This window comes from Euprymna scolopes, chromosome 1, assembly GCF_053919585.1.
Source record: "Euprymna scolopes isolate OS-2025 chromosome 1, ASM5391958v1, whole genome shotgun sequence".
Lineage (NCBI taxonomy): Eukaryota > Metazoa > Mollusca > Cephalopoda > Sepiida > Sepiolidae > Euprymna > Euprymna scolopes.
In genome coordinates, this window is record NC_136482.1 from 117524328 (window position 1) to 117546426 (window position 22099).

The window sequence follows — 22099 nt, forward strand, 5'->3', positions numbered from 1 at the left end:
CATCATAAATATGGCGTGAATTTGAATAAATTTTTCGAAAATAACTAACTTTGAAGTTATCATTATATGATAACATTTTCATTTTTATATGACGGATATTTAGTGAAATATTAATATTTTACTAATTTGCAATAAAGCGATAGACAGTGTATATGCATACATAAATATATATAGAAGAGGTTTGTGTTTGCTATAACCTTTTTATGCAAATATTATGCAAGTATAAATCATGTAAAATATCTGCATAAGTATAATTACACGTTGCAATAAACCAATGAAATAAGTTTCCAGTATACCTCTCCACCGTACTGTATATCGATACTCTCTGGCTGAATGAGATAGCGTCCGTACATTTATATCTGATCTAAATCTGCATTTCCTGTTTAAATAGCATGCGTTCTCTATAGTAACAGAATTGGCCGAATGGTTAATTGTATGAATAGACCGATTCATACCACCCAAAATAGTCCAACACAAACTAACAGCGAGCCATGTTTCTCCCCAGAATGTGCTGCTGCCATCGTGCACGAACCCCACTTTTTCTAACAACGTAGTATATGTACTGCTTTCAGGACTGCCAGATACCGCTGTAAAAAAGTAATACAAAATGAAAGACAGCTATATTCTCAGTCCGTTGAATCCAAAGTAGCTTAGCAGCGATTTGGTTCCACCAGTTTTGGCAAATAGCAAACAGGATCCTGAACAAAAACGTGCATATATCACAACCATCATTAATGGATCTGAGGTCATCTATCAACATCAGACAAGGCCAAACCTTTTTGCCAAGAACTTTGCAGCTAATTCTACCCTATGCGACGAAGGCCATTAACTCCCCGTATTTTCCTCCTATAACAAACAACACGCTATACAACATACAAATAACTGGGTGACGTCGCCAAGCTAATCAAGAACCTTGATTCCAGTAAAGCAACTGGTACTGACGGCATTCCAATTATAGTGTGGAAAAAGCTTCAACCAGAACTTGCCCCCGTACTTACAAAACTGTTTAAGCCTTTCCTTAAGAAGTGCTTCTCAACAAACTGGGAAACCTCATTAGTAGGCCTTATATTTAAGAATTCAAGTGATAAGTTATCTCCAACTCAGTACAGACCAATAAGTCCCTGTGTGTCATGAGTAAATGCTGGAATCCATATAAAATAAAGTAGTAATCAACTACCTTTGCAGAAATAATCTTAGTGGCATGCAATATTGTTTCTATTCTGCCAGATATGCAGATGTGCTGACGGTTATATCTCTTAGGATCAGTGGATCTCTATACAAAGGCTTCCTTTCTAGGGCAATTGCTCTTGACATACGAAAGGCGTTCGATAAGCTATGGCATAAAGGCCTACTTCACAACATCTCCAGCTACAGTATAACTGGAAATGTTTTCTCAATTATTAAATCATTTCTCTCTGATCGGCCTCACAAGAGTAATGGTTGATGGACAGACATCAGAGGTTCACAGTATCAATGCTGGAATCCCCCAGGGGTCCATCCTGGTCCCAAATCTCTTCCTAATCTACATCAATGATCTCCCAAAACACGTAAGTCATTCGTTGGCATCTATGCTGATGGCACGATCATCTATGGCAACACACCAAAGGCCGTAAATGACAAAGCTCACTCTGATTCTGTCTCCTCTGATCTTGATCGCCTGGTAAAGTCGGGGAAAAGGTGGTTGGTTACTTTTAATGCATCTAAAACCAACTCCTACCTTTCATCATCAACACTGTTCCCCATCTGACATCAATCGAAATGGATCGTCTCGTCTTGGAGAGGCTCCATCTTTTTATAAGTTTTGGGTTGACATTTACTTCTGATCTGACATGAAATGCGTACATAAAGTTTGTTGCCAAGGTCGCTGAAAAATGATAGGATCCTTCTACTGCTCCAGAAGATATCTCACCGGTGATTCAATTCTCTATCTAAATAAAAGCTAAGTACGTCTTAGGATGTAGTACTGCTGCCAAATCTGGGCAGGAGCTGCTAAAACAGCCGATCCTGCCTTGATAGAGTACAAAAGAGACTTCGTGTCTTAGTAGTGGATGATCTTTTCCCTTCCTTGCAACCTCTCTCCGACAGAAGAGGGGTTGCGAGCCTGTCTTTGTTTTATCCTTAGTTCCATGGCAAGTGTTCGTCTGAGCTCCAATCTCTGGTCTCTCCATGCCAATCTTTCACGTGAAGCACCACTCTTGCTGAAACCACTGTCAATAATTTTTGCCCACTCTTTATCTGTGTCTAAATCAAAGCGTAGATTCCATGAAAAAAGCTTTTTGTTTAGAAGTGCACGCCTGTCGAACTCTCTTCCGTTTGTCTGTTTCCCACCTGACTACAACTAGGATTTCTTCAATACCAACACAAACAAATTCCTGATAACATTACTAACGATCATTACGATATTATCCTATTGATTACTGTACACCTAATAACCCTTATCTCCGAGTGGCTTCCGGGCCTTGATAAGTGGTGACTACCATGTAAAAAAAAAAAGAAAACCGAAAAAATTAATAGAGAATTAACATGAATGTTTAAAAGAATGTGCAAATAACTGTATCTTTTGCAGATTACGTAAATTATATGACTAATATATAAAAACTAGCCTGGCTACAAGTCATTACCAGGGAGCTTGGATGCGTTTGCTGAGAAACAATAAAAAGTGGTAGTAAGCTGATAGCTCGAACCCCTCACGCGAAGGCGGAAAAGAAAGTGAAAGAAAAGCTGCCGTATTTCCGCTACTAGCAACCGGAAGTCTTAAGCGTGAAAATTTAACGTAGTTAATCAAAAAACAAAAGATTACTTCCAGAAATTGCGTTGCTATTAAACCGCCCAAAAAGGGAAATTACACACAAGATCGCTTTTAATGTGGAGGAAAATCAGCTCCAAATTGGCAGTATCCAAATAAATAGTAATTGTCTCAGTATGAAGGGTGTCTCCTACGTTGGCCAATACCAATCTGGGACGCATGCGAAACTCTTCTCAGAATCCAACTGAAGCTGGAAGCCCTATGGAAAAAGATCGTGCTTATTTTGCCCTTTACACCAGAGAAGTTGTAGTTTTTTGTTCACTTAATAAGAAAAAAGGATTTATAATATGAATATTAATACAAAAATATGGTACAGTATTTGAAAATACACTTCGGAGAATTTATCTTAATGTGTTAATAGCTGAATATTTTCACAATGTAGACATTAGATTTACATGTTAATGCCCCTTCATTTGAGAGTGAACGAAAAGTATACTATGGTTCTATGAACTAGGGAATACTCACTACCTTGAAGACATACGTGCGAACTTATATAAACGATCGGATGTGTCGTGTTGCAAAAACATACGTTATGCATTGCCAAAGGTCCCTTTTCGGAAGTATAAATGCGGTTTAAAACTATGAAATATAGGTTAACACCTTTAGACCCCCGTATTAAAATACTATATCAAATTTTATTCATTATAATCAACACGCTAACTAAACCTTCCACGGTGGGTGTAGTTAACAAATTAATAACAAGAAATAGAATAAGATAGATAATGGAAGGGGGAAGTGATGGCCATCTGTTTGGGTGACTTATGCGGTATAAATGAAATAAAACAATGTGATGTGATGGGCATCTGTCTGGATGACTTCTGCGGAATAAATGAAATAAAAAAATGTACAGCGTTGATATAAAACGGAGAAAGGTTTTGAACTGACAGGAATTCACGGCAGGAAAATGATCTAAAAGTGAATACCATTTTAGTGCTGGGTGTGGATTTATGAAATTAATACAAGGCCCGATAATATTTTTCGGACACTTTGAAAAAATACTTCAAGCTTGTTACTAGTCCCCAAAAATTTTGAGATTGTAAGTACGTAGTTGAGGAGTGAAAATCCACTACTAGTGTAATCATTTTTTTTTATTTTTTTGCTTTGATAATTTTAGTTTTGTTGTGATTTTTGCGAAAACTAGCGCGTCACTATTTTTTTAAGAACTGTGTTCATGTATATGTTGATGTATGCAAATTCTCTGCTTGTAGACTTAGATGTCATCATTATGAATGGCATGCAAAAAGCCCAGATTAAAATTTAATTGATTATATTTAGAAATGCTTGAGCAACTTGTCTATGATGGACCTGAAATAACGAAAGAACCTCAACTACAGGAACGAATATTAGATCCAAAAAACAAAAAAACTAATAGAAACACGTACGTTATGTGCATATGTTCGATCATTATGAAGAGATTGATAAAAGTTATTGAGAAGAAGATATTTCAGACTATTAAGAGTTTTTCAACTATGTCCGAAAAATGTCACGTGTGTTTTGTAAAAACATTGAAAATTAAATATTTTCCCTTACCTACTCGATTTTCTTCCATTTTTTATTACGGATATTGCCTTTATCTGTTTATTCTATTCTATTGGAGCAATTTCGCCACTCTATGGCACTCGGAAAGTCCAATACTAAAGTGTCCGAAATATATTGCCCGGCGCTTGTATTTATTCAATGAAAAGGATTAATACCACTTTAGAATGACTGTAAAAAGCTTCGTAACGAAATAAATGTACATTATATTTGAATGTCAAACTTCAACTATTTGACTTGACTTTAATGCCGTGTAAGTGTTTAATAGGTCAATGTGCTTCTGTAAAAGAAAAATTCGAGAAATATCATATCTATAGCAAATAAGAGATGCATATCTTATACATTTTCTGGTACTTTTTCGTAGCAACCAAGTTAATAGGCACTGGCTAAGGATGATTTGGCTGACGAATACTTCAATATCTATCATGCTTTTAAATTTTATCTAAAAGATATGATGCACCCCCAGCTTTAGACACCATTTTTTTATTTCGACGTTTTACATAAAGGGGTAGGTTGCTTCATCAGCCATTCAATCGATGATTCATCGCACCATTACATTTGTTTTCTTACAAGGTGTGTAATGTATGTATCTGAGATGCTTAATCTATAAATAGAATATTATTAATAAAATATTACAGTATAAGACAACATCTAAATGTGATAGAATGGAAACAGCGCTTAGCAGATGATCGGACACGTCGGATAGATCTGCTAAATAACATATCCGTATCAACACCCTTTGGGGTAATATAAATAACAAGGCGTGTGGGCGAGTTCAATTGATTATTGAAATAGTTGATTTTAATTATTTTGTCATAGTCATTCTATAATAAGTGTTTTACATAAAATAGATTGCAGTTGAATTCTTATATGAGATAATGCGTTTAAATGTGTACGCCTTAACTAAATCCTTTTCATAGAACATTAATAGAACACTTTATATCATAGTTGAATGCATTGCCTTAATATTGTTGTGAGTTCCTTCAACTTTTAACATGACAAGAATGGTGATCATGTTTACAAACTTAAACTTCGAACGTTTGATCATAATTATGTAAGTAATTGAATTTTCATTGATTTTTACATTGTGGTGTTCGAGCAAAGCAGAAACAGACTCGGAGAGAATGACTGTTCATATTATGCTTCTATATCTTTCCCAACGATTCATTCCAGATTTAGAATCGTGTGACTTCGCTATTTTAGTCGTATACATTAACTACTAGTGATAGTAATCCGATATATCGTTAAAAGACTCAGCCAGTCTCATCAGACTTTTGTCAGTTGAGAATGTAATAAATACGTGCATCGTACATATTGCAAACTTCGCAAACCAAGTTGCTTTATAATATTCGTGTGTATGTTTCTGGTTGGAAGTAAGGAGTTTATAGGATGTAAGTATTGAGATTGTATCCTTTTGTCTAGTGAAACGATTATACGTAAATCCATTGGTTTGCACATGTCTAACTTTACACATGATGCTTGTTTCTTTTAAAGTCTATAGTTATTTTATTTGTGTTTTATTCATAAAAGAATAATTTCGATTTCATGCTTAACTTTTGGGGTTATTTTCAAGAAGATTCTAGGCAAGAATATATGTCCTATGTATTAGATGTAAATAAACCATTTTCTGTTTCTTAATAAACATATATATGTATGTATATAATGGGAAATAATTAAAGCAATTTAATTGCAAGACTAATGTCTTTTTTTTTAGTTTCCAACTTACCAACAGATTGTTTCAGTTATTTCAGCAACATCTATTGTAATCGCTACTGCATTGCAATATTTTAATCTTTATATTTATATAATTATCACAGGGCTAATATGAATTTAAGGTGTACTTTACATTTTTTTTATTTTGACTTTTTCATTGACTGGATCAAAGAATCGTTTTTTTTTTTACATTTAATATAATGAATAACAAAAAAAATCACATCTTATTACTTTGGTGAAAACACATGCACTTTACGAATGAACTATTGAAAACGAATGTTAATTATTCATGTTGTTTGCAGAAACCATTATGTTGTCTACTTAACAAACGCTTTAAAACGTCTTCTGCCTCAAATTATGTAGATTAATGCTGGTTTAATTTCTTTTAAATTTTGTGTTGTATTTAAATTGTTTTTACACACTCTCGCTTCATACAACCGGCAGACAAAGTTATTTAAGTAGTTTTCCGAATCTTGTTATAACTATGTTTGGAAGAATTTCATAGAACGATCTCACAACTAATGAAGCATAATGATTTTAGGAAAGTTTAATGTCAAGATATTCAGTAGTAAATTTTAAAGGAAAGATAAATATTTTTCTGTTGCTCCTCCGGATTATGGCTGTGCATTTATGCCTAATATATAGATGAATCCTTTATGCTAGCACAGATTCATAATCATAGCTTCTTCTGATAGTCAATATAACAGTCGCATTGATAAATGAGCCCGATAAACATAACGAAACTGATAAATCCCTTGGAAATTATAATGCAGACAGCTCACTAGTACAATTCCTCTAATTGTGCATTGCTATGTGGAAGTTTGGACGACCGAACCGTCTTATATCTGATAGAATTCTTATAAAACTTACTAGTCTGTTGTTAGCTAAGATATTTTAAGCGAAATAAACGAAGCTCAAAATTAGATACAAGCAACCGACATAGCCTTACGTACATGCTACTGAGATTGGAAAGTTTTTAAGAAGTCGAATTCATAACCTTGCAAGTGGCGTAAGATTCTTTTTCAAACATGTTTACTCTATAACGTACCAAGATACAAACACTATTTCCAGTAATAATATAGATCAGAAAAATAAAAACAATGGGGACATAGGATATCCGACAATTTCTAATGACAACACTACGCTAACCACTTAGTTTGTGCGTATCCTCATAGTGTAGCTATACAACAGAGTACTTTTAATTTTCTTTATTCGTGCAGCTCAAAAATATACGTCGATTAAAATGTTTAAATAACCATCAATTTGCCAGAGATGAAAAGTTTACACATTCTGGACCTGCAAGCAGTTCATTATGTACAAATGCCTTTTTGTCTGTCTTCATATATCCAAACTCTATTTCTATTTAAACAAAAAGTTGAAGAGGGCAGCACGGGGTTTCGAATGACTGATTTTTTATGGACCGTTCTTGCATGGGGCTCTAGCCGGTTACAATAGTCTTAATGCAAAGCAAAGTTAAACTTTTACACATTAATCTTAGTTTATTTTTCATCAGTTCATATGCGTTTCATGTTAGTACAATAGTATCATCATCGGCTTTGAATGCTACACTTTGGCGTTCAGTTCTGATTCTAGCTGAGAGCACCGATTTTTTTTCTTTTGAGATCAAGACTTTTTAATAATACATATAAAATCGGGAAATATTATATTATTATATGTAAGCGTATTTTAAGCCCGATAGAAGCCAGGCACCTCGTACACGCTAATATATATATATATATATATATATATATATATATATATATATATATATGTTATATATGTTATATATATATGTTATATATGTTATATATATATATGTTATATATGTTATATATATGTTATATATGTTATATATATATATGTTATATATGTTATATATATATATATATGTTATATATATATATGTTATATATATATGTTATATATATATATGTTATATATATATATGTTATATATATATATGTTATATATATATATGTTATATATATATGTTATATATATATATGTTATATATATATGTTATATATATATATGTTATATATATATGTTATATATATATATGTTATATATATATGTTATATATATATATGTTATATATATATGTTATATATATATGTTATATATATATGTTATATATATATATGTTATATATATATATATGTTATATATATATATATGTTATATATATATGTTATATATATATATATGTTATATATATATGTTATATATATATAGATGTTATATATACTATATATATATATGTTATATATATATATATAGATGTTATATATACTATATATATATATGCTATATATATATATATATGTTATATATATGCTATATATATGTTATATATATATATATATGTTATATATATGCTATATATATGTTATATATATATATGTTATATATATATATATGCTATATATATGTTATATATATATATGTTATATATATATATATGTTATATATATGCTATATATATGTTATATATATATATATATGTTATATACATATATATGTTATATACATATATATGTTATATACATATATATGTTATATATATATGTTATATATATATATTATATATATATGATATATATATGTTATATATATATATATATATATATATATATATATATATATATGTTATATATATATATATGTTATATATATATATATATCTGTTATATATATATGCTATATATCTGTTATATATATGTTATATAAATATGTTATATATATGTTATATATATATGTTATATATATATGTTATATATATATGTTATATATATGTTATATATATATGTTATATATATGTTATATATATATATGTTGTATATATGTTATATACATATGTTATATATATGTTATATATATGTTATATATATATATATGTTATATATATGTTATATATATATATATGTTATATATATGTTATATATATATATATGTTATATATATGTTATATATATATGTTATATGTTCTATATATATATGTTATAAATATATATATGTTATATATATATTATATATATGTTATATATTATATATATTTTGTATATGTTATATATTATATATATTATATATATTATTTATTATATATATTATATATGATATATATATTATATATTATATATAATATATATATAATATATAATATATAATATATATATTTATAATATATATTAAATAATGTGCTTGATAATTTAAAATTTTAAAATCAAATTATAATTAATTTAAATATCCGTTTCGTAAGAAGGAGCAAGAACAAAACCAATTATCTGTACAATCTTTTCGGAAAACAATGCTTTTTATTGTGGTAGACATCAAGTTACCTACAATAATTACATATAGTTTTTTTTAATTACAACGAGCACTTTCTCCTTCCTGTATTTTAATTAAACTAGTAATTTAACTGTTACATTGAAGTAAACTCAGCTCTTTAGACAATTGTTCTAATCTCCTTTAAATTATATAATATATATAATATATGTAATATATATATAATATATATATACATAATATATATATATAATATATATATACATAATATATATATAATATAATATATATATCATATATATACATAATAAATATATAATATATATATACATAATATATATATAATATATATAATATATATATCATATATATAATAAATATATAATATGTATATCATATATATATATAATATATATATAATATATATACATAATATATATATATAATGTGTGTGTGTGTGAGAGAGGTTATGAAGAAAAGTGGCATTTAAAATTTGGATTAAAAAGTATGTATTTTCAAATGAATCTTTGATATAATTACTATACTTCATATGTCATTTCAAAGAATATCCTTTACTCAATCTTATTGTTTTAATTTCAATAGTTTTAAATAATTATATAATTATTTCACAACGTTAAATACAAGACGGAAAAATCAAAATCGCACATTTCTTTATTTCAATTTCAGCTAGGCCGAATATCTGCTGGAAAATCACACGATACACATGAGGCGTTTCTCCAAGGAACTGTTATTTAAGGAAAAGGACAACTGTGGTTTAAGATTTCCTGGCTGCGACGAGAGTCTTGAAGATTAGCCTTTAGGTCGGACATCGGAGGTTGATGATGCATTAAGGGCCTTAGTCCAAGCGAATCAAGGGACAACTGTTCAAGAACTCTCTTCCGAATTAGATGTAACGTATACCACAATTATCAACCACGTGAGAGGGATCAGAAAGACAAAAAGGAACTTGATAAATGGGTGGTTCACAAGAAAAACGACAACCAAAAGAAACACCCTCATGAAGTGTCATTTTTATTCTTTAACCTAACTAGAACGACCGATTAGTCGACTGTGTTGTGGCGTGCAATGAAGTCTTTTGTTTTCGTTTCGGCTCAGTGGTACGAGGCCGAAGAAGTTCCACGACATTTTCCGAAGCCAGAGTTGCATTAAAAGAAGGCCATACATTAAAAATTTTTTTTCTTTGAATGCAGACAAAACGATCACGGCGGAGAAGTACTGTGAACGAATAGATGAAATGCATCAGAGACTTCCAAATTACTCGTTGGTCAAACGAAAAGTCCTATTTATCGTGCACATTGCTACACTGACCCTGCGAAACTTGAACCAATCAGCTACGAAACTCTGTATTATCGACCATATTCCAGAGATCTTTCAAATATTGAGAAACTAGTTTTCACACATCTCAAAAACTTTCTGCGTGAGAAATGCTTCTAAAACTTAAGCGCTATCAAAAACGCATCATCGTCACCAGAACGTAAGATTTTTATGCTGCTGTCATAAACAACTTCAATTCGCGCTAGCAAAAGTGTTGACTCTGATTGTCCTTATTTCGGTCAATAAATGTTTGCTTAAGCCGATGTATGTTTATCTGAATTAAAAAGTAAAAAAACAAACCGTGGCAATTTTCCTGTCAACCTGATATATACATGTGCACACACACACATACATATATATATATATATATATATATATATATATATATATATATATATATATACACACTCGCAACACATGAAAAACTGTTGCGGGAAGGTCCTAAGGAAAAAATAGCATTTCAAATATATTTTTCATATGTTAATGTTACTTACATGTATCATATACACTTATATATAGAGAGATATGTAACAATGTATTTTATTACTATTTTAACAACATTCGTACAACGGTATTTTATAAGTTTCAATAGATGACAATTCATGTTTAATTTCGTAACATTTTCGATCTGAAATAGTCTTTTAATATTTTTGTAGGATCGATATGTATCGTTATAAAATACTTTGTATAGAATCAATAACATGTTTAGAGTTACTTAACACATTTTTATATGGTTTGATATAAATGAAAGAGCATTTACTAATGACTTCATAGGAAAGTTGTCATTTTCAGATAACTCTGTAAGACAGTGTATAAAATGTTTTCTGGAGTATCAAAATGCAAGTTACAATTACCTACGTGATTTTTCGGTTTTTGTATAATCCGTCCACATAAAATCACGCATGCATAAAATATTTTTTTAGAGTCACTAGTTTATTGTTTTTTCTTTTGGTTTAGACGGATTGGTTAATGCTTCAAATTTCGCCCGAACGATTTCTAAAAATAGATCACAACAAACATTTCATGATTTTTCTTTCATTTTTTCACATCGATTAATGGCTGGATTTTATTGTAACAAATCCTAATCTGATTTGACACTATTCCACTTTGCCTGAGACACAATGACGCCTTAAATGTCACTAATAGCATTACATCGAATCAAACATGTTACATGAAAGAGCGCTGTTCAAGAAGATGAGGGTGGTGTGAGATAATTGGATCTATAAAATATAATCATGCGAAAAATATACTCACATTGAAAATGGAATTTTCCTGTCATATCACTTCACATATTTTTTAAAATAATTTGGGCGCCTAGTGTCTAGATTCATCTGATATTTTCTATAGAAGATAAGATCTTTTCATGTATCGAGAGAATTTGAATTACAATCGATACTACCAATTGCACTATCGATCCATATATAAAAAAGATTAAATTGTAAGCCGTGAATATCTAAAGACTTATGATTTTTAATTTTGAGTTTTTCAAGTATTCTTTGTCTTTTCTCAATTATTCTTACTCATCAACTATTTCCTACTTTTTCGATTTTATTAAATTGGCAATAAATTGTACATCTAATTACCAGGAACAAAACCCTCAAAAATTTGGAGCAAATAGATTAGTTATTATCACCCCTTAACTACGGTCGAAAAATATCGAGGGTTTATATAATACCATGAGTAAACATTGGTTGTTTGCTAATGCTGCCAAGCAAATAAAACGCTGTACTTTGTGCACACTAAATTGAAATTAATATTTTCTAAAATAGTCACATAAACATTTAAGAAATTGAATGGTTGAAACAGGATAAGGATGAGGTTTTATGCATAGTGAAGTACGATGTGAACTTTTATGTTTACTGGCAGGTGTATCCGGCGTTGCTCGACGTTATATATAAGTGAAACGGTGTAATTTTATATGAAAACTTATATATCCCCCACTCTGTTTAGCAGTATATTTGGTTCTTTTCCTCTTTTTTCTCATGTTTACCTGTAAACCTTTTTAGTATTCGTCACCAAATTCACTCCTTTCTCTCTAATATATATATATATATATATATATATATATATATATATATATATATATATATATATATATATATCTTGTCTTACTGTTCGTGAAAATGTAATTCAAATACGGGAGCTTCCTCTTTCAAATATAATACCGCATTCTCATATTTATTGCTTCGAAGCAACTCCTAGTAGGACAAACCAATGACATCCTTGAATATGAGTAATCCAGTGCAATCCACATGCTTTCACAATAATATGAAGATAGTTTAAAAAGGAAATATTTTAAAAATATAAGTAATATAAAAGGATTTTCAGATTGTAAACTACTTCAGTCCTTTCCGAGACGGACTCCATATATCACATTTTTCTTCAATATATATCTATGAAATAAAGTGATTTTCAAATACTCTGCTTTGTGAATTTCCGGGACTGACTCCATATACCCCACTGTTACAAATATATCAAAGATGTTTTCCATATCATATACTTATTCAAGTTTTTCAGATATATACACCATATACTCCGCTCATCAAAAATATATATTGAATAAATGAAATTTTCAGACTCTAAACGGCTTCCGTAATTTCTGGGACTGACTGTATATCAGATTTTATCTGAAAATATATATTTAAAATTAAGTAATTTTTAGATCGTAATCCGTTTCAGCAATTTCCGGGACTGACTCCAATGTATCGATATATATATATATATATATATATATATATATATATATATATATATATATATATATAGTTCTGGTCAAAATCATAAAACCACTTAAGAAAGTAAGCGTTACGCATATTATCGAATTTTTAATGAAACAAATGGTTGAAACCATTGCCAAAAGGGAACATATGATAGAAAAAAATAAAATTTGCCTCATTCGAAACCTTAATCCTGATCTAATAATTATTAAAAAAAAAAAACATTTTCACCTGGTCAAAATGATTAGACCACTGATAATTTATCTAACAAAAGGTCATTATAAATTACTATAAAGTGTCTCAGTATTTAGTATAGCCTCCATTAAAATTACTTCAACATTTCTCTTCGGCATGCTTGCGACTAAGTTTTTTATCAGTTACGAAGGAATTTTATCCCATGTACTGAAAACTGACTCCGAAAGTTCCTTTATCGAATCATACTGGGTTCCATCCTTGAACTCTTCTTTTGCCATCCATCCCCAAATATTTTCAATGGGATTGAGGTCCGGAGAACATGCTGGATGATCTAACAATTCTATATTATTTGAAGAAACGTATTCTCGTGCTTGTCGAGAAGTGTGTATCGCAGCGTGGTCTTGCTGGAAAATCCAATTTCTTCCACACAGACATGGACCTTCAGTCCTGATAGAAGCATTTTCAAACATTGAAATGCACTTCAATAATGTTTGCCGGCCTTTCACTACTTGCAACTTTAGGGTCCCAGCTGACGACAAATCACCCAATAACATTAAAGACCCTTCTCCATTATGCCGAATTAAAAACTCTCTTGGGCAAATTTTTATCATGCCAATAGTGTTGAAATCTATCTGGGCCATCTAGATTAATTTTTTTCTCATCTCAGAAAATTACATTTTCCCACTTGTCTTAATCCCAAGTCTGGTATTTGGCGGCATATTTGTCCGTTAGTTTTGTGCTGTTAAAGAAGACGCGGTTTATGCAGTCGCTTTAAATGATTGAAACCCTTCATTTTCAGATGCCTTCTGATTGTTTTAGGACTACATTCTGCTGCTGTTTGGCTTTTCAATCGACTTGAGCTCATACGGGAGTTTTCTTTTAAAACTTCTGATACGGCAATCCAGTGATGGGATTATTTATTTATTTATGTTTGATCGACCTGGACTCGTTATGTGCCCATATGATCTGGATTTCTTTAAAAATTTGTGATAACCGTTTTGCTACGATTAAATTTGTTTGCAGTGGATCTATGGGAGAGTCCACCCCTATTAATCTCAAAGATCCTTGCTCTCTCAAACTCTGATAATGTTTTCCCTATTGCCATTTATAATTTAGTAACATGTTTTTTTTTTATTCACTAACAAGTGTATTTTTGTAACATAGAAAGCATTTCGCATTCAATTTTTCAAGACTAGTCGCTTTTATTAAAGTGGTCTTATCATTTTGACCAGGTGAAAATGTTTGTTTTTTAGAAATAATTGTTAAATTAGGGTTAAGGTTTCGAATGAAGCAGATTGCATTTTTTTTTCAATAATACTTCCCCTTTTGGCAATGGTTTCAACCATTTGTTTGATTAAAAATTCGATAATATGCGTAAACGCTTACTTTCTAAAGTGGTCTCATGATTTTGACCGGACTGTGTATGTATATATATATATATATATATATATATATATATATATATATATATATACATATATATATATATATTTGTGTGTGTATAGGCCTAAAATTAATATATATTTGAAATAAAGTAATTGAAAGAGTAAACTGCTTCAGCCATTTTCATGACTGATTCGGTATATCCAATTCTCAGAATATTCTATAAATAAAATAACTTTGAGATTTTAACTGCTCCAACAATACCGAAGACTGACTCCGCATACTCCTTACATTTTTTTAAATATATATATGAAATAAAAAACATTTCAGAACGTAAGATGCTTTACCATTTCCGGCACTGACTCTATCTAAAACTAAATTTCAAAGAATGTAATTTTGAGATCGTGAACTGCTACAGTCATTTCCAGGATAAACTCTTTATACACAGTGCATAAAGTAATTGATTCAGATATTTTGAGGACCAGCACCATAACTCATCCCACCATTAAAATGTATAAAAGTCGAAGTAATTTCGAGATCGTAAACTGTTTATCAATTTCCAGGATTGACTGCATATAAATCTCCCTCTTAAAATATATAGAAAATAAATTAATTGTTGTTTATCGTAAACTACTTAAGACATTTCCGGGACTGACTTTATTAATTTCCCAACTCTGTAAAATTAATATGAACAAAAAATCATTTTCAGGTTGCAAACAGCTACAGCCATTTCCAGGAGTGATGCTTTCTAGCCCGCTCTTGAAATTTTATATGAAAGAAAGTAATTTTAAAATCGCAAACTGCTTCAACCATTAACGTGGATGACTCCCTATAATAATCAGTAGTAACATATATCTGCAATAAAGTATTTTCAGATCGTACACCCATTCAACTATTTCTAGGAGAACCCCATATACATTTCCCTTTTATAAATATATATTAAACCAAGTAATTTTCACATCGGAGACTGCTTCCCTCATGACTCCATACCCCCCTCATCCTAACACACACACATATACATACATATATATATATATATATATATATATATATATATATATATATATATATATGAGATAAAGCAACTTTTTGGATCGTAAATTCTTCAACCACTTGGGAGACTACCTTTGTATGACCCCTCCTTAAAATATAATTATATAAAATGTAATTTACATGTCGTAAACTGTTTGTCATTTTTAGGACCGAAATAACGTACATCTGAGATCAAAGCCTAGATTCCACGAACAAAGCTTCTTTCTTAGAACTGTACACCTGTGGAACACTCTTTCGCTTGCCGGTTTCCCACACCGACTACAACTTTGACGCTTTCAAGTCCAACATAAACAAATTCCTGATCACCCGCCCACTTAAGTAAGACACTTTATCAAATCTCCAATGCTAAGGATTACTACGATATTATCCCTTTGACTACTGTACACACAATAACCCTTATCCCCGAGTGGCTTCCGACCCTTGATTAATGGTGACTCCCATATACAAAATAAAGATCGTAAACTGCTTCGACAATTTGAGACTGACTCCATATATCCCCCTATGAATTTATATGTAAAATAAAGTTATTTTTCGCTCGTAAACTGTTTTAATCATTACCGGAACTGATTCGATATACACCCTGCTCTAAAATATATACCAACTAAAGTTAATAATAATACCTGGTTCGTGAAAACACAACTGGCACTACTTCCCACCAATAGTGTTTAAATATAGAAGTTTTAATTAATTTACGTCAGTTGTGGAATATGATAAATAAGCTTAAAAAATAGTTGATACTTCTCCGTGATTTTTATCATATGATAAATAACACGATACAGTTTTATTACGTGACTGCTAATATTTCTTTTTGTTTCTCATTAAGATACTATGCAGTACAAGTACTTACTTTATTGGGGTACATATTGTATAAGTACCATATTTCTAATTCAAAATTAAACTATTCGATAATTTTACATACTTTTCTGTTTTGCTTACTTTCCCTACATCACGTGCACGAGTTTGTTTGCTTCTAATCTCTGTGCATTTGTGAAGAAGTACCTTATATCTTATATAATATCATACTATATGAATATAGTACGCATTTTAGTTACTCTGATGCGGTCGCAGTTTAGATTGCATTTGTTTTTATATACACTTATTTCTTAGCAAGGTACTGTATGAGTACATTATTTCGAATTTAAAAATGTAACTATTCAATGATTATGCATAATTTCTTACTTGCTAAATCATCCGTACGCCACAAGAAAGAGGACACCTTATTTCTTAATGTCATACGTGACTTTTGGTTTTTATAACTTATGTCACACGTGGGATTTTCTTTGTTTTTTTTTCATATTACACTGACAAATTAACACTTTTTGTGTACAATACTGTATAAGTAACGTATTACTAATTGAAATATGAAACTACTCGATGTTTCTTCATTTTGTGTTGGTTTTTCCGTGTGTTACAGGTAAAAAAAATGTTTGTATTTATACTTGAACCTTAAAGTAAAGAAGCGTCTTTTTTCTTATGTACGTATCATACTACTCGAATAAATAACGTGGTTTTCGCGTAATATTATATTTGTGTACAATACGAGTATTATCCTGTAAAAATACCGTATTTCGTTGGTAGTATTTCTCGATAAGTGATTTTAGGAGTGTGGCAAAGTAGCATTCACTATTACTACAGCAATGCACCGAATGTATGAAATGGTAGAGTAAGAACTCGGCTATATTTAATTAATTTACGTGATTCTTGAATTGTGATGAATAAAAAAATCAGAATTACTTAATCAGTGTACGTAATTTCGGGGAATGTGACAAATAATCACTCAACATTACTTAATTGTGTGATATTTGGAATGTGACGAATTATTTGTCAGCATTACTTAATCAAGTCACGTTTTTTTTGTAATGTGTCAAAATAGAACTCAACATAACTTGGTCAATGTACTTGCATTTTTGGAATGCTGCACATAAGAATTCAGAATTATTGGATTTATGTACGTGATTTTTGTTATATGACAAATATGCAGTCAGGGTTACTTAATCAATTTACCTGTTTTTTTTAAACGATACAAATAAGCACTCAGCATTACTTCATCAATGTATGTGATGTTTCCAATGTGGCAACTAAGAATTCCACATTAATGAACAATGTGCGTGGTTTATGAAATGTGACAAAGAAGCAATGAGCATTAATCAAGTTACCTAATTTTAGTAATGTGAGAAATAAGAACTCAGAATTGATAAATGCACGTAATTTTTGTAATGTGACAAATAAACACTCAGCATTACTTGATCAATTTACGTGATTTTTGTAATGTGACAAATAAGCAATCGGTATTGATCAATTAAACTGATTTTTGGAATATTACAAATAAGCAATCAGCATTACTGGATCAATTTACCTGATTTTTAGAATGTGGCGAATAAACGCCCAGTATTTTAACTGCTTTTTTTTTTGGAATGTGACAAATAAGAAATCAGCAGTACTTATATATGTGTGTGTGTGTATACGTAATTTTAGACATGCGGCAAGTGTAGCACGCATCATTGCTATATCAATTTATCTGCTTATTAGAGGGTGACAAATAATCACTAAGCATTACTTGATCAATTTTCGTTATCTAGGGAGTGTGGGAAATAAGCCCTCGGCATAACTAGGTCAGGGTACTTTATTTTGGGAATGTGAGAGTTATACAATAAGCAGGCTTGACTAACGTATATATTTGTTTTGGAATGAAACAAATAAGTACTCAGCATTACATAATTAATTTACTTGATGTTTAGAATGTGAAAAATAAGCACTCAATATTACTTAATAACTTTACATGATTTTGGAAATGTGACAAAAAGCACACAGCAGGAAAAGAAGCACTTTCTTGTAAATGCATTTCTATAATCTAGAACATGACATTGTTCGTAATTGGAAAACACCTACACTGTGAAATCGTTCACATCGTAAAACCATAATTTGTGTATCCAACCAAACATTTCGGTAAGTGTGTATATCTTTCATGATCCTATCAAATTAGCCAAGCTTTTTTTTAAAAAAAAAACATCTCTGTCCAACCAAATTTAAGACCGTTACAAGCCAATCCTACAGCAGCATTGGTTTTCGCAATAACTCAATCGATTATTTTTGTATTTTATCGTAAATATCATAATCTGATTTGGCACCTCTACTTCGTTGGGACATAATGACGCCTCAAATGTCACAAACATTTCCCAAACGAATAAACATGTTAAGTAAAACCGTTCACAACATGATGATTACTATGCGGCAAAATAATTGCATTATACTTCAAAAAATATTTTTTTAAGAATGCATGCATAACGGTAAATTGATACTGATGTTTCAAAAAGTTGTTTTCCTTACCATATTCGAAACACATTTGTGGGCATAATCTCAAATATTATCTACAGAATTTTGGGAAAACTCTTGTTATAAGTATCAATTAATTTTGATCTAAAATCGATATTTTCGATTGGAGTGTTGATGTCAATTTGCTATTTAATATAGTTATTTAAGAAAACACTTCAGCTGTATTTATGTGTAGACTCATAGATCCATACAAAATTTACTTACAAATAAACGACTACTACGAAATTCATGAATTTTCTATATTTCGTATGAGTTAAAATCTATGTTTTTTAGTGAGGAAACATTATTTCTACGAGTGCGCATCACTATAGAGTTCATAAAGAAATATAACATTCATATAAACACAGAAAAAAGGCCACGCGTTTTGATTACGTATTTTAATCTGATGCATTGTGACCTAAGGGGGCGATTTGCTCCCGATTGGGGAGGTTCAGACTTCCCAGGGATCTGAGGAGGGTCGGGTAACTATGCTTAGATTGTTTAATTAATCCCGGACGAGAGCGGATATCACAAAGACTTGACTTAAAATAGTACAATATATTTTGCTTTATTCTTTGAAAATCACAATATAATAATGTAGACCAAGCGATTTTTTTATTTTTTACAATTCAATTTAATTATTCTTTAAAACATTAACTTTAGCGACAATTAAGATATTTTTAAATATTAAATTTTGATTAAATCTCATACATTCACGTGGTCAATTTATTAAATAACAAAAAAAAAAATCAAAAATAATATATTTAAATATATGGGCGTCTTTCCGAGTGCGTTTTAATATATTTACATAACTTTTTAATAAAACTTAAAATAATAATTATTCTAATTATAATAAAATAAATAAAAATAAGTATCTATATTAATTACAAAATATTAAGAATCGACGTCCTTTCTATTAAAAATACATCATTGTAAAAACTTTTAAAAAATAAAACTTTTAAATGGCAGAAAAATATAAAATAACTGAATTCTTTGGAATTTTTCTAATGTTTCGTGGGTTTTTGCGACCAAGATTGTTTTTTTATGTACAGTATTTTTCTTTTTGTGTGCGTTTTAAATACACTTTTATATTTATTTAAAGTACGATGTATGTTGATAGTGAAAGAGAAATCTTTCTAGGCCAAAGGCATTTTTCATGCATAATAAAATCACAAGAATAAGCAATCGAGATTTAAAAAATATATTATATATCACAAATCTTTTTTGTATTTATTCCTGCCATTAATAAGTTTGGCTTAAATTTATTTATTTATTATAATTATATTTATAATTATGCTAAGTTGTATTAAAACGTTCTGTAAATATATTAAAAACGCATTCAGAAAGACACGCATTTATTTAAATATCGTTTATTTAAATACATTCGTTTTGTTACTTAATTTAAAAACATGTTTTATATATGTTTTTCTTTTAAACCTGGAAAATTTTGTAAATATATTTAAAAAATAAATCTTGCTCTCGAATATTCGAATAGACAGGACGTCGATATTTAATGTTTTGTAATTAATATAACTATTTCTTTTATTTGTTTTTATTATAATTATACTCATTATTTTTTTAAGTTGTATTAAAAAGTTCTGAAAATATATTTAAAACGCACTCGGAAAGACGCCCATTTATTTAAGTATATTGCTTTTTTATTTTTTTTGTCATTTAACAAATCGAGCACGTAAGGGTATCATGAGATTAAATAAAAATTTAATATTTAAAAATATATTAATTTTAGCCAAAGTTAATGATTTAAAGAATAATTAAATTGAATTATATTTAAAACCTACACAGTAAAAAACAAAACAACAAAAACGCTATACATAAAAATCAATCTTGGTCGCAAAACTCCGTGAAACTAACTGAAAAATTCACAAAATCCGAACAAGGCAGTTTTTTTATATTTGTTTTTCCATTAATAGGTTTGGCTTATATGTATTTAGTTATTCATTTTATTATAATTATAATTATTAAAAGTTCTTTCTTAAGTTCTGTAAATATATTAAAAACGCACTCAGAAAAGCACCTACTTATTTAAATATATTTTATTTAAATACGTACGTTTTGTTACTTACTTAAAAATGTTTAGTACATACATATGTTTTCTTTTAAATCTTCAAAAGTTTTGTAAATATATTCTTAAAAAATCTTGCTCGCGAACATTCGCTTATGCCTGCAATTTGACGTGTTTACAAACAACCAACGCCATGTGCTTGTGCCAAATGTCAAGGTCGAATCACCGGTGTCAATTGAAATGTGCGCAGGTTGTCACTAGTCGTCGTCGTCGTCTGCTACAGAGTATATATTCTGTACGTGATCCGAAATTTAACCAACTTTATTTTTGTTTTCTATTGTTACACAATATAAGCTGGTCAATTTTTATTTCATAAAATATCAGCATACACTACATAGTCGGGGCTAAAATCATATCGATGGATTAAACAATAGTTGTTGATTGTAGCATATCGGCTTACAACATATGAACTGGTTAGTCGAGCTGACAGAAAAGTCAGAGCATCGATTGAATATTACAAATCAGATGATGAAATTGAACTTCACACTTTTGCCAACGACAAAGAAGCCACACAACTGTTGACACGCAAACTCTTAGTAATAGATTTTCTACTACAAACATTTATAATATAATTAATCAAACAAAATAATCAGGATCATAATAAAATAAATACTCTTAATATATGTTAAGATTCTCATTAAGGACACACTTGATATAACACGGACTCAACATTTACGAGTT

The 22099-nt window shown here is 29.9% G+C and overlaps 1 protein-coding gene across 2 annotated transcripts in view; it reads left to right on the forward strand.

Moving 5' to 3' along the window:
* The window catches only part of LOC145268318 (uncharacterized), a 176068-nt gene that overhangs the window by 65429 nt on the left and 88540 nt on the right, over nt 1-22099 (forward strand). The window contains exon 2 of one of the 2 annotated variants that reach the window (XR_013864886.1): nt 10028-10444. The exons of the other annotated variant lie outside the window; for it this stretch is intronic. The gene's annotated coding sequence lies outside the window, so the exon portion shown is untranslated. Of the gene's footprint in view, nt 1-10027; nt 10445-22099 lie in introns of those variants that run through there. 2 annotated transcript variants of the gene reach the window in all.